Below are 13,493 nucleotides of genomic sequence, written 5' to 3'. Positions count from 1 at the left end.
GTCGGGCGGGTGCCGCCGAAATTTGAACTGGATGGCGGGAAGCAGGCGGGGCGGCCTTAAATAGCCTTCAGCCGCCCCGCCTCCCTGCCGCGTCACACGACGGCGCGCCAGCGCGCCGTGTGTGCACGCATCCCATCCAAGATGGCGGCCGGGACATCGACAGCGGCCGCAAGCTCGTCCCTCTGCCCGGTAGGTCCCAGGCACGGAACGGGATTGCGGCCTATTGCCGAAATAAAACACAGACACCATTGCTTGGGTAAATGATGGGCCACTTTATTTAAACAGAATCAATTGAATAATGAACCTGCAGAAGGGAGATTAAGGGCGGGGCGTTCTGGAGATCCAGGCAAAGCCTGTTAGCAGCTATCGGGCGATCATGCCCTGCCTGAGCCTGGGGCTGCCCTGTGCCAGCCCCCCAGCTCCAGCCACACCCTGAAGATGTGTAGGGGGTCCAACCCGCATCACCGCCCCTCGGAGCCCTGAAACTCTGAGCGGATGAGGCACGTTGGCCCCAAAGGTGGCCCGTACCCTGTCCCCGGGCCGTGTAGCCCTGAGCTGCAGGCCTCCGGACCGCCTGTCACCCCCAAAGGTGCCTAAAGGTGTCACCTAGCTGCCCTTTCCCTTTAACCTTTCCCCGCACTTCTTCGCCACAGAAGGGGGACAAGCCTCTGCTTAGTCCCCCTTTACCCCACACCCGATAAGAATCTGGTGTAAACCCTTCTGCAGGTCCCTTAGAAAGATGTCGTTGCCCTTGTCCGTCAAATGGACGCCGTCAGGCCGAAACAGCTCAAGCTTGTTGTGGCCCACCTCTGGGTGGTGGATGACAGAACCTCCTAAGTCCCTAAGGGCCCTCTGAATTTGCCTGTTCACCTTTTTCCGTGCCCTGTCCATCCCTCGTGGGTCACCGGCACAATTCCACCTCCTGCGCGGCAGGATGTCTGACCACACTAAGTGCACCCCCGGCCAGCGACGTGCAATGGCCCGGAGGTCACCGCATGCCTGTTCAATTAGGGCCTTGCCCTTTAACAGACCCAAGTCGTTGCCCCCGAGGTGGATCACCAGCACCTGGGGCGCTGCCACTTCCACAACCGGTTGAAACAAGGCTGGCAGGAGCCCATCCCAACGCATCCCCCGACGTCCCAGCCACCGCACTGCGGCCCATTGACTGAGCCCCAGCTGCGTGCCGAAGCGAGACTTCGCCGCCCTGCGGCCTGCCCAGAACATCATACTGTGGCCACATAGGAGGATGCGTGGCTGCTCCGATCTTGTCCAGCGATCTGTTGAAACAACAACGACATTGGGTAACAATGGGGGGGGGCCCTGGGGGGGGCAAAGTCTAGCCGCTGGCGCCGTGTGTGTCAGCAAGTGGTCTAACGTAGGCCTTGTACGCGTCCGAGGACCACCCGCCCACGGCCTGAAGCCTGTCTTTAGTAAAGCCCAATAGGGCCGCCGTGGAGGCCGCGCCTATCCGGAAGGAGTGTGTCCCGAACTTACTGGGGTCCACGCCTAAGTTCCCCAGTGCGGCCTTCGCCACGGACCAGAACTGGTATCTGGTAGGGGGCTGGGAGTTCCTATGTATGAATAGGTACCCTGACTGCGACCCCCTCGCTGCCACAAAACCGCGCAGGGCTGTTACTGGGCAGAGTTCTTGCTGCCGGCATGGGGCTAATACCACCAGGCGCCCCTTACCATGCTGGTCCGTTTTAGACCGCCTGAGCCGCAGGATGGCCCGCTCTGCCCTCCAGCTGAGGTCGGAGACTAGCAGGGCTCGGAGGGAGTTATCCCTCTTGGAAGCTGCCACCACCTCCCCAATTCGGAAGGCCCCAAAAAACAGAGTGAGGGCCGTAGCATGATATAGCAGGGCCTCGAAAGGGGAAGAACACAAGTGCTTCCACTGTCCCTGCAGGCCAAACAATAGCTCTGGGGAAAAGGGGAGGCGGGCATCCGGGGGGCAAGGGCGCTCGCGGGACCAACCCTCCAGCATCCGGCGCACCCTAAAGTCACCCGTGTAGTCCTGAAAGCCCCGTGCCTTCGCTAGGAAAGCGAGGCCTGAGAGCTTACCTTTGATGGTCCTGACTGAAAGGCCTCTCCGTTTCCCCTCCACGCAGAACTCCATAAGCTGCTCGACCGGGATGGGCCACTCCTGGACGTAACCCCTGGACTCTCTGAAGTTAGATAGATCCCTACCTGCCCCCTGGTAGCTGGCCAAAGTGCTGGGCGCCACAGAAAGGCTTATGGCCCTTTCTGATTCAATCCTCCAATCTCCCATAGCGCTGGGGGGAACGCCTCCGGCAGAGCCCTTGCCCACGGTGCCAGCTGGCGAAACTTCTCCATCTGGTTCCGTGATAGAGCATCAGCAATACTATTGTCAATACCCGGAACGTGGCGCGCCAGGAACTGAATATTACAGCGAAGACATTGGAGCACGAATGCTCGCACCAGAAGCATAACGTTGGGGTTTCTAGAGGACAGGGTGTTAATAACGTGCACTGTGGGGAGGTTGTCGCACCAAAAGTGGACTGAGGAATTACACAGCTTGTCGGGCCAGAGGTGTACGGCCACGACAATGGGGAAGAACTCTAAGAACGTCAGGTCTCTGGTCAGGCCGGCCAGTGTCCAGCCCTGTGGCCAGCTGCCGTGGCACCATGAGTCATGCAGAATGACCCCAAAACCGAAGGCACCCGAGGCATCGGAGTGCACCTGTAGCTCTGCCTCCAACAGGCGATCCCTTCTCCATAGGGAGACCCCATTAAAGTCCCGCAAGAAGTTGGACCACACTGTCAGGTCAGCCCTAAGAGCGGCTGTCACCCGTGTGCGGTGGTAGGATCGTGATAGGCCAGCCATGGCGTCATATACGCGCCGCAGGAAGGCGCGGCCGGGCGCTACAACCCTGCAGGCAAAGTTCAGCTGGCCTGCCAGCCGTTGGAGAGTGGCTAATGTCACCTTATTAGAACTGACCACCTCTGAGATCTTCTCCCTGAGGGCCCCCAACTTGTCCTGAGGAAGCCTGCAGCATTGGGCCACCGTATCTATCTCGATGCCCAGAAACGTGATAGCAGTGGATGGGCCCTCAGTTTTTTCGGCCGCGAGGGGGACGCCCAGCTCCCCAGCCAGCCCCGCGAAATGTGCCATGAACGCCCTGCAGGTGCCTGAGTCCGCAGGGCCCGCAAACAGGTAGTCATCTAAATAGTGTACCACTGATTGCAAGCCTGCGCGCCTCTTGACCGCCCACTCCAAGAAGGAGCTGAAGCGCTCGAAAACAGAGCATGATATAGAGCAGCCCATAGGCAATGCCCTGTCCACGTAATATTCACCATCAAAAGCCAAGCCCAACAGCTCGAAGTCCTGTGGGTGGACCGGGAGGAGGCGGAAAGCAGACTTGATGTCACACTTTCCCATAAGGGCCCCAACCCCGCAGTCCCTGACCATTCGCACAGCACAGTCGAATGATGTGTAGCGGACTGAGCACAGCTCCGCTGGGATAAAGTCATTGACTGACTCACCCTGTGGAAAGGACAGGTGGTGTATCAGGCGAAATTCACCTGGTGCCCTCTTGGGGACGAGGCCCAACGGGGAAACTCTGAGTGAGGGGATGGGTGGTGCAGCAAAGGGGCCCAAAACCCGGCCGGCTACTACTTCCTTCCTAATTTTTTCTCTCAGAACTGATTCCATGCCTTCCACTGACTTAAGGTTGCAGGACATGAAAGGTCGCCTGGGACCTAAATAGGGGATCCGAAAACCCACTGTGAAGCCTTCTAATAAAAACTGGGCATCTAGGACTAGGGGGTAAAGGTGGAGTAAGTGTCGGAGCTCGGCAATTTTAATTGGGCTGGGGCCCCTTTCCCTGAGCTGCGCCTGCAGCCCCTGTCCTCCTTGCGCCAGCCGAATCCCTGTTTCCACCCCTGAAGGGGCGGCCCCTGGGGCAGCTAGTGCAGGCATGAGGGCCCCCACATATGGCACATTCATGTCTGAACCTGCACGGGCTCCGACCGCAAAGGCCACGCGAGCTGAACTCCCAGCAAAGCAGGCGGGGTTGAACCCCCTGCCCCGCAGGCCCGCGGGAAGCAGTTGCTGATGCCTGGCGCGCCAAGAGATGGCCGCTGTCCGCCCTATCGCCTGCCATGGGTCTAGAATGCGCCATAAATTGCAGCCACAGGTCAGCCTCCTTCTTGTCCCAGGGGAGGGATGTATCAAAAGCCGCCCTCATACGGAACGCCTGGTCGTAGTCCAGCCATGCCGTCCCTTGAAACTCCGAGTAGCCCCGGTATATGATATCGAGGTATTTGATCAGTACCGAGGCCCTGTGAGGCTGCCTCTGTATTACCACCCCCATGTAGGTAAGGAATGCAGGCAGCCAGTTAGCCCAAGAGCGCTGTACCCGTCGGCGCTTGGGCCTATCGGGCTCTGCATGTTCTCCTTTATCCTTATCCTTCCCAACCGGCTCCCTGTACAGGAGCGAGAATAGGTCCACATACTCTCCCCTCCATATTCTGTCCTTCGTAGCAGGCAGAAGATGAAAACCCAGTGGGGCAGACGTTTCCCCAAAAGGTATGGCCCCCTCTCTGACTGATCCCAGGGGGTCGGATATCTCTGCAGGGGGGTTGGCAGACAGGGCGGGCTGATGTCCTCCTTCCGTCGCCGTCCCAGCGGCGAGGTGCCAGACCTGCTCGCAGGCCTCCCTTAGGGGATGCTGCTGCTGTGGCGTAACCTCCCCCCCGCCGGCGGGGGTCCCTGCCTGCCCATATCCCTCGGTTACCGCTGGTGGGGAAAAGGGCCAGTAGGGGTACCCCCAGGGGGCCCAGCTCCACTGCTGCTGTCCTTGTTGTTGTGGCATGATAGAGGACTCACCCTGTGTGCTTTCCGCCGAAGGTCCTTGTGCGGGCTGCATTGTTGGGGCTGCTTGCAGGGTGGGAGTTGCGCCTGGCTCTATGCTGGGCGTCCTCGCCTCAGCCCTGAGCCCGGCCTCCAGCACATCCAGTCGCGCTAAGATGGAAGCAACAGCCCCTGCATCAGCACTGTTCACTGGCCGCTGTGTTTTCCCCCGAGACCGTTTGGGTGGTGGGTCTTTCTTCTTCCCTGTCACAGGTTGGTCCCGGGGTGCATTAGGGTGGCTTGAGCCATGTTCTAGGGCTTCCAACCTGGCTAATATGGCCGCCCATGGTGGCCCCTCCCCACTCCTTGCCCCCTCCGCCGCTGGGGGTGGGCATCTCCCCCCTGCTCTGGGGGCCTTTCCCTTCCCTTTTGGCCCCCCTTGTCCTTTCTTAGGCATACTAGAGGGAGATAGGGGGCCCCGCTTGCAAAGCGACGTGATTACAAAGCGTTGTGAAGGAGCCCGCCTGCTTATTCAATACCCCCACCCGGCACCCAATTATCCTGGAGGGTAGCCTAATTGCCCTGCACGTGGCAAGGATTGATGGTTGGGTCGTGCCCCACCTACCCCCGCGTTAATTAAAATTAACAATTAAATTTAAAAGTTGCCGGCCAAAGGCCGCCTAGCCTGTGGTCCTCGCCGTGCTGGATCCGATCCTGCGCTGCCGCCTCGTCGTGACTGCCCCAGGATCCTCGCCGCCTAGGCCTTGTTGCCCGCCGCCACTGCCTCCCTGTCTCTCAATGAGGTTGGGGGGGGGGCTCGCTGCCGCCCAGCCACCCTGGCCACAGGAAGCCTCCGGAGGCCCACGTGCGCCGGCAGAGAAGCCGCCGCCGAAGCTGCTGCTGCCGAAATTGCCGCTGAAGGAAGCCGCGCCTTGCCGAAGCTGCTGCTGCCGCGATCGCTGCCAAAGGAACCCCGCCGAAGCTGCCGCCAAAAGGAGCCCGGCCGAAGCTGCCGCTGAAGGAAGCCGCGCCGAGCCGAAGCTGCTGCTGCTGCGGCTGCCCCGATTGCCGCCGAAATTTGAACTGGATGGCGGGAAGCAGGCGGGGCGGCCTTAAATAGCCTTCAGCCGCCCCGCCTCCCTGCCGCGTCACACGACGGCGCGCCAGCGCGCCGTGTGTGCACGCATCCCATCCAAGATGGCGGCCGGGACATCGACAGCGGCCGCAAGCTTGTCCCTCTGCCCGGTAGGTCCCAGGCACGGAACGGGATTCTGATGCTTTCCATAAGCTCATTTCAAAACAAAACCTTACAAAATTTATAGTCCTGAACTCAGAAACACTTGTTTAACAACCTTCTCAATTTTCATGGTGATACACAAAGGAGTCAGAGAGAATCGAGAGTTCAAAGTCTAAAAAAAGAGAGAGAGAGAAACCAGACCCCTTTTGGACTTTATTCTGTCACAGTTCTCATAATTTGTTGAAATTTATTAAAAACCAGCATTGTTCACAGAGTGGCTGTAATCCTATTACTGGCCTTGCCCCATACTCTGACCTTCATCTTCTGCAATTTAAAAGTTAAAAAATAATGCCTGGCTGATTTTTAATTAATTTAAGAAATTTAGCATTGACCTCAATGATAAAGCCGGGCATGCTCAACAAGAGCCAACTGTCAGTGTTCTTAAAGCCAGAATCACAGCTGCTGGGATTGCCTAATCAGGGGGCCACACTCACACCAGAACTTTATTTCACTGTAGACAGTCATGGCTTCCCCCAAAGAATCCTGGGAAGTGTAGTTTGTGAAGGGTGCTGAGAGGAGACTCTTATTCCCTTGACAGAGCTCCAGTGGCCAGAGTGGTTTAACAGTCAGCCACTCTGATTCAAGCTCTGTGAGGAGGACAAGGCATCTCCTAGCAACTCTCAGCACCCTTCACTAACTACATTTTCCAGGATTTTTTGGGGAAAAACATGACTGTCTAAAGTGAAATAAAGGTCTGGTGTGGATGTGGCTAGGGACAGCTTTGGTTTAAATTTGGGTAAGAGGCTACATGTGCCTGCTGTAGAATAAAAAGGTGGGGGGAAAGCTGAAAAACAATGATACTGTTCACAATGTTTTCCTTTTGGAAAGGAAAGGGGCTTCCCCTCTGTCCAGTGCCCACCCATCCAATATCCTCCTCCTCTCCTCCCTGCCCTTTCCCCAGGGCAGTTTCACCTATCCTAAGCATGATTGCACAAGAGTAAGTCCCACTGAACTCAAAAAGCATGCAAATGATCAAACTTGCCCTCCCCTCCTCCTCCCTCCTATCCCCTCCCTCTTACCCCTTCCCTCCCCCTTCCTTCAGCCCTCCCTTCCCTTCTCCCATCCTCTTCCAATCCCCTCCTCCCCCTCCTCCTCCCCCTCTCCTCCACTCACCATATGCTCAGAGGCACATTACAAAATTCTTCCAAGCTACACATTGGACTGTGAAAGACCAACCCAAATTGTATTTGCATTTTGACCAATTTGTAGGGCAGTCCAATATCTCAGAGAGGAGGTCAGGTCTCCTGCTCCCCTGGTGCATTCACTATAGCAGCCCAATTTCCCTGCTTTTTAACGTTTGATAGAAACATCTGTGGGCTATAGGTATGTTCTTAAACCGCAAGGTTTTTTTGCCTGTTAGTGAATTTTTAATCATTCTACAGTTATTGCTATTCTATCCCAAGGAGATCCCAATGAAAGAGAGTGAGAAAGGAGGGTCAGATACTGGACCCTTTTCATGGCCTTTTGAGGCCTTCTTTCTCAAGGCTTAGCTATGCTTTTATATTAACCTAAATCAATCTTGATAAATGTTCTTTATAAAATGAATAGCTCCATGGACTGGGTGAAAACATCTGTGTGTTCTTGGGGGAAAAGAAGTGGTTAGGAAAAAGAATTGCAATAAGTGCAAATATTTCAGTACATCTTATCAGCAGCTATGCTGAGACATGTACATGTGATTTAAGAATACCTTTACCCCTTCTTTTGACGCCACTCTTCATGTATAACCTTGTTTCCAAATATGGTATGATTTATATAACTATATAACTGAGTCTAACCATGCCTTAGAGAGAGAGAAAGAGATTTTCATTTTCGTGTTCAGGTAATGCACTGGGCTCTCTCTCCTGATGTACATCAGCATTTTCTTTTTATTGCAATAAACTCGTCCAATCAACAAGTCTCCTAAATTTCAACCTGTTTCATATCCATTTCTCCACTGGTCTCTCGACATCTGTCTTCCCTTTGTCGATATCTGCTAGATATGGCAGCCTATTTCTAGGGATATTTTCCCATCTTTATCTTCCTAACTAAACAATTGAAAACACTTTGTGCAGAACCATTGTTTTAAATATCGAGGATGACAGAGTTTAATCATTTCTGTAAATGTCTGGCTGCTTTGTTGATGGGCAATTACGTTCGGATTAAAATTAAAATAATACAAATGTAAGAAACTATATATTTATTCTCAAAAATTTATTTTCCTTGCTTTCACTTCTGCAAAATCATTAATCAACTTGTCAAAATCTAGATTTTCACACAATTTATGTTCTATTGATAATAAAGTCAAATTAGACAACCTTTCTTGAGACATTGTAGTTCTTAAATAATTTTTCAATAATTTCAGTTTAGAGAAACGTTGCTCTACTGATGCAGCGGTAACAGGAATTGTCAATAAAATTCTTAAAACAATAGTGAGATTTGGAAATGAATCATGAACCTTAGAAATCAGGTTTAAACATTGCAATGGTATCGCATATGATAAGTTTTCCTTATTGCAGAAAATACTACAAAACATTGTAATTTCATCATACAAATCGCTACCACTTATATCCCGATTTTCACCATCTTGTAGTGCACTGTCCAATTCCATACAGTATTCCCTAAGTTCTTCTTCTTTACCATTTTTCAATGCTGGTATATTGTACAGAAAACCAAAAATAGAAGTATGTTTGTCAATTTTTTGAAATCTTTCTTCAATAGAAACTATCCTTTGGTCGATAATGGCCAGAAAATAATCCCTATAATAATTTGTTTCAGGATTATTTGGGCCTGACTCTTCTGTTTTGTTGTCATGTAAAATTTTCATTTTCTCGTTCTGACCTCCTTATATTTTACTGGAATATCACATTTGTTGCAAATTTCACGAGCAATTTCAATTTGGTAAAACCATCTTCTCTAAAAAATTTAAAAATATTTTGTAATCCTTTTAAAAGTGAAACTATCATACTTAGATCAGTTTGTTTTTTGTAAGCTTTTGCTAACAGTATTGACAGCAAGCAACAAATAATGGTGGACAGAATAAATTCAAAATTAATTTCATTTTCTGCCGAAGACCAAGATTCACTCTTTATTTGAGGATCTTCTGTTGTTTTGCTTAACTCCTCCAGTGCGTTGCGAATGTTGTCAATATTAAATCTAACTGCTTTGACAGCATTCAATCGGCATTCCCATTGTGTATCTGAGAGTGGTTTTGAGGTCAATTTTGAAATGTGTTGCATCAAAATGTTCCACTTTTTAACAGATCCAGAAAATATCATGTATAATCTTTGTATTATTCCAAAGAATTTCATGGCCATCAGTACAGTTGAGGCCATGTCTCCTAGTAACAAATTCAAACTATGCGTTGTACATGGCACAAAGAATGCTTGTGGATTTTCTGCCAAAATTCTGGCTTGTACACCCTTTTCTTTACTGATCATGTTGGCACTATTATCATAGGCTTGTCCTTGGCAGTCTTTCAAAACAATTCCAAAATTTGAAAGTTGTCTTTTTAATTCTTCCCATAAATCAAAGCCCGTACTTTTCACAACAGATGTAAAACCTAGGAAATATTCATTAATTTCGACTTCTTGCTTCCTTCATTTGGTAGTTCAACAATACGTATAATAAATGTCAATTGCTCCATATGACTTTTGTCCCTCGTGCAGTCCAGATGAACTGGGTAATATTTACTCTTTTTAATTCTGCACATGATTTCTTCCCTCACTTTACTGCCCATTAAATTAATACTCTCGCTTTGGATTCTCCATCCTAAATAATGATCATTTGTTTCTTTATTTTTTATCCGCCTTATATGTTTAGCCATTCTGGGATCAAATTTGGAAGTAATTTCTATTAAGCCGAGAAATTTTCCGTTATTTTCTGTAAATATTGTACTATTACTGCCGCGAAAAGTATAGTTGTGTTTGGCTAACTACTGAACACAGAGTATTATTCTTTTGAGAACGTCATGCCAATGTTCTACATCCGTGTTTATTTTTCTTTGTTGCACACTATCTATTGTTTGTTTGTTTTTCACCCTTTGCTCCAGCTCCAGTACTTGTATATGAGCTGTTTTGTGTGCAAGAGACGTTTCGTGCTCCCTTAATCAAGAACTTAGGTGTTTCCAATCACAAATCCCTTCATTGGCCAACACCGATCTTGATGCTTGATTATCATTATGAAACATGTAACAATAGTAACAAAACACGTGGTCTTTGGACTTGGAATACAGAAGCCAGTTTCTAGAGCTTCTCTCTCCATTTGAAAGAATTTTGGTATAAAATGAATTACTACATTTTCTGCCATGTTCATCTAATGGAAAATCATAGTCTTTAATTTGAACAGGAGTGTGTTTCACTAGAATAATTCTCATGCTGTCAAAAGGTTGCAATGGCCATTTTCCAGGATTGTCATTCACGAGTGTATATTCCGATGTTTCATCTGCCATGTCCACGTGACCATCCATTCTGTTCATCTCGTGAAGTTCTTCATATTTTAACTGGCTGTCCACGGTGGCATTAGTTGTGTCTGAATTGTGAATTTTATATGCACACTTTTCTTCATTATTTTCTCTGTGTTTATCGATTAAGTTTTTATTATGTGAAGAACATGATGCTTCACAGATTTCATGTGATTCAGTCGAAGTCGATATATTATGAGAATACGTTTTGTTTTCAGTGGAATTTAACATGTCCTGTTCATAAACTGTAAGTGACTCCACAGAATTCTGATCACCCTCATTTTTTGCAGTCTTTAAAAATTTAAGCAGCCCATCTCTTTGAAGATTTTCTATTTCTTTTTTCTTCTCAGCCTTTTATCTCTTATGAGCACCACTTTCATATTTTCTGTTTGTATCTCGATCTTGACTTGCATTCATTATATCTAAAATATAATTTTAATTAAGAAATTAAAATGAAATTATCACAAAGTAAACAAAAATGAATTAAGAAAAAAGGAGATGCAATGGTACTTACGTTTTAGTTGTCGACACTCAAATGAACTATGACTGAGCCAGCTACCACCACCCAGGTTCTTCTGTATTACGGCTCCATTTATTGATGTGAAGAAATCTTGCATTTTTTAAAACCATAACAAACATTGAATTTACTTTAAAAACTGAAATTACACTACCTAGATCAGTGGTTCTCAAACTTTTTTGGTTTGCAGAGCACTGTAAAACATATAAAAAATTTCTGGTGCATTTTGTGTACAAAATTAAAAATATATTAATATATTTTAAACTATGAATAAAAATAACTATACAAATGGGTTTCTTCTCATTTTTAAAATATACTTTCATAATATTCGCGGCACACCTTATCACCTCTTGTGGCGCACCAGTGTGCCACAGTGCACCGTTTGAGAATATCTGACCTAGATCATTGCTGCATTATGGCTTTTATTGTAGTAAATTTTATTAATATTTTACTGTTCTTATATTTGTGTGTACATCACCTAGTAATACTATATGAAAGGAGATATAATAAATAAAGCACTTTGAAGTGAACACCCAAGTGACACCACAATATACAATCAATCAATCAATCAATCACTTTATTACGGTCAACGACCAGTCAAGAAAGGTAATAGTTACAGCCAGTTGCAGTCAAATTGTTAAAACTAAAACTTAGTAATAATAAAACATTTACATCGAAGGATTCATAGTAAGTAGTAGTCGTTTACGCTGGATTGCATAGAAATACTTAGCAACTGGGATCAAATGAGAGCTGTTATTGCTGGATAGAAGCCATGGCATCCAATGTTCTGGAGATCTATTGGGATGTTTTTGTAAGAAGGGTGCGATATATAGATCCCTTTCCTTGACATATATTGGGCAAGCAAAAAGGACACGGAAAAGTGATTCTATATGTCCTTCTTTGCACAGGCAAAGACGTTGCGCCAGGGGCATACCCTTGAATCTACCCTCTAAAAGCGCAGACTCTAAACAGTTAAAGCGCACTTTAGAAAAGGCTAATCTATATTTAGGAGTCGTTAGAACATCTAGGTATGGAGCGTACCTTAGAAAATTGAAGCCCAAATTATGCTGAAGGGGGGAACATACTTTAGCTGCAGCTTGAATTGTGGATTGTCTGTCAATATCCTTGAGCTTAGCCCTAATAATCTGCCTTGCCTTACTGAGATCTAGTGTGGAGAGGAATTCTGTTGAAAGGCCTAAATAGGGCAGCTTATCTAAGAAGCATTTCATCCAGATGGATAGGTGCCCATCTTCCCTAAGAAATGACAGGTAACCTGGTGGGCATACATAAATGATTTTAGTCCAGAAATTAAAGGCAATGGACCATGCTTGGCATTCAACCGAGCTTGATCCCACTTCCATTCTTAAAACAGCATTAGGAACACAGTTTGGGGCTCCAAATATTCGGCGTAGGAAGATAGACAGCACTGACTCAACCGTAGGGTTGAAAGCATGTATCCAGATCTGGACACCATATAATAGTTGGGATAATATTTTAGCTCTGAATACCTGGAAAGCCGCCGGAATATGTTGCCCCCCGTTGTTGTAATAATAACGTACAATGCTCTTCAGCACTGTACAGGCCGTCGCGACTGCCGCACGAATGTGTGGCACCCAGGAAAGAGAGGAATGGAATAAGATACCTAGATATTTATATGCTCTGACTTGCTCAATGGAGTGGCCATTAATTTTCCATATGGGAGTTAGAGAGGATTTTGCAAACGCTAGAATTTTGGTTTTGGAGAAATTGATTGTTAATGCATTTTCTAAGCAGTATTTCATAAAAATTCTAATCAAACATTTGAGGCCAACTTTAGAAAAGGAGAGCAAAGCCGCATCATCAGCGTAAAGCAGAATGGGACAGTTATTTCCTTTAATTTTAGGCGAGTGAAGGTCAGATGAAAAGCATTTGGGGGCCAAATCATTTAGAAAAAGATTAAAGAGGAGTGGGGCCAGCACACACCCTTGTCTGACTCCTCTTGATGTGGTAATTAGGTTGGAGAGATCTCCATTTTGACCACAGCGAACACGGAGGGAAGTGTTCAGGTGCATCTTATATATCAAGAACAACAATCTCTTATCAATAGTTGTATTAGCTAATTTGGCCCACAACATGTCCTGTGGAATAGAGTCAAAAGCCACCTTCAGGTCAATAAAAGCAACGTATAAACCACTCCCTACCTGATTTCTGTATTTTTCCGCAAGATGGTTTAATAGGAGGCAGTGGTCCATGACCGATCTACCACTCCTAAAGCCTGCCTGTTCCAATCCCAATACATTTTCCTCCTCCATCCAGTTGGCCAATTTGTTCTTTAGATATTTAGCATAAAGCTTCCCAATCACCGAAAGTAGGCTGATTGGTCTATAGCTGGCGGGCTCAGTCCTGGGACCTTTCTTATAAATAGGCACAACTATAGCTTCCTTCCAGGA

Source organism: Rhineura floridana, chromosome 5 (assembly GCF_030035675.1).
Source record: "Rhineura floridana isolate rRhiFlo1 chromosome 5, rRhiFlo1.hap2, whole genome shotgun sequence".
In the NCBI taxonomy this organism is placed as follows: Eukaryota; Metazoa; Chordata; class Lepidosauria; order Squamata; family Rhineuridae; genus Rhineura; species Rhineura floridana.
This window is presented reverse-complemented; position numbering follows the sequence as displayed.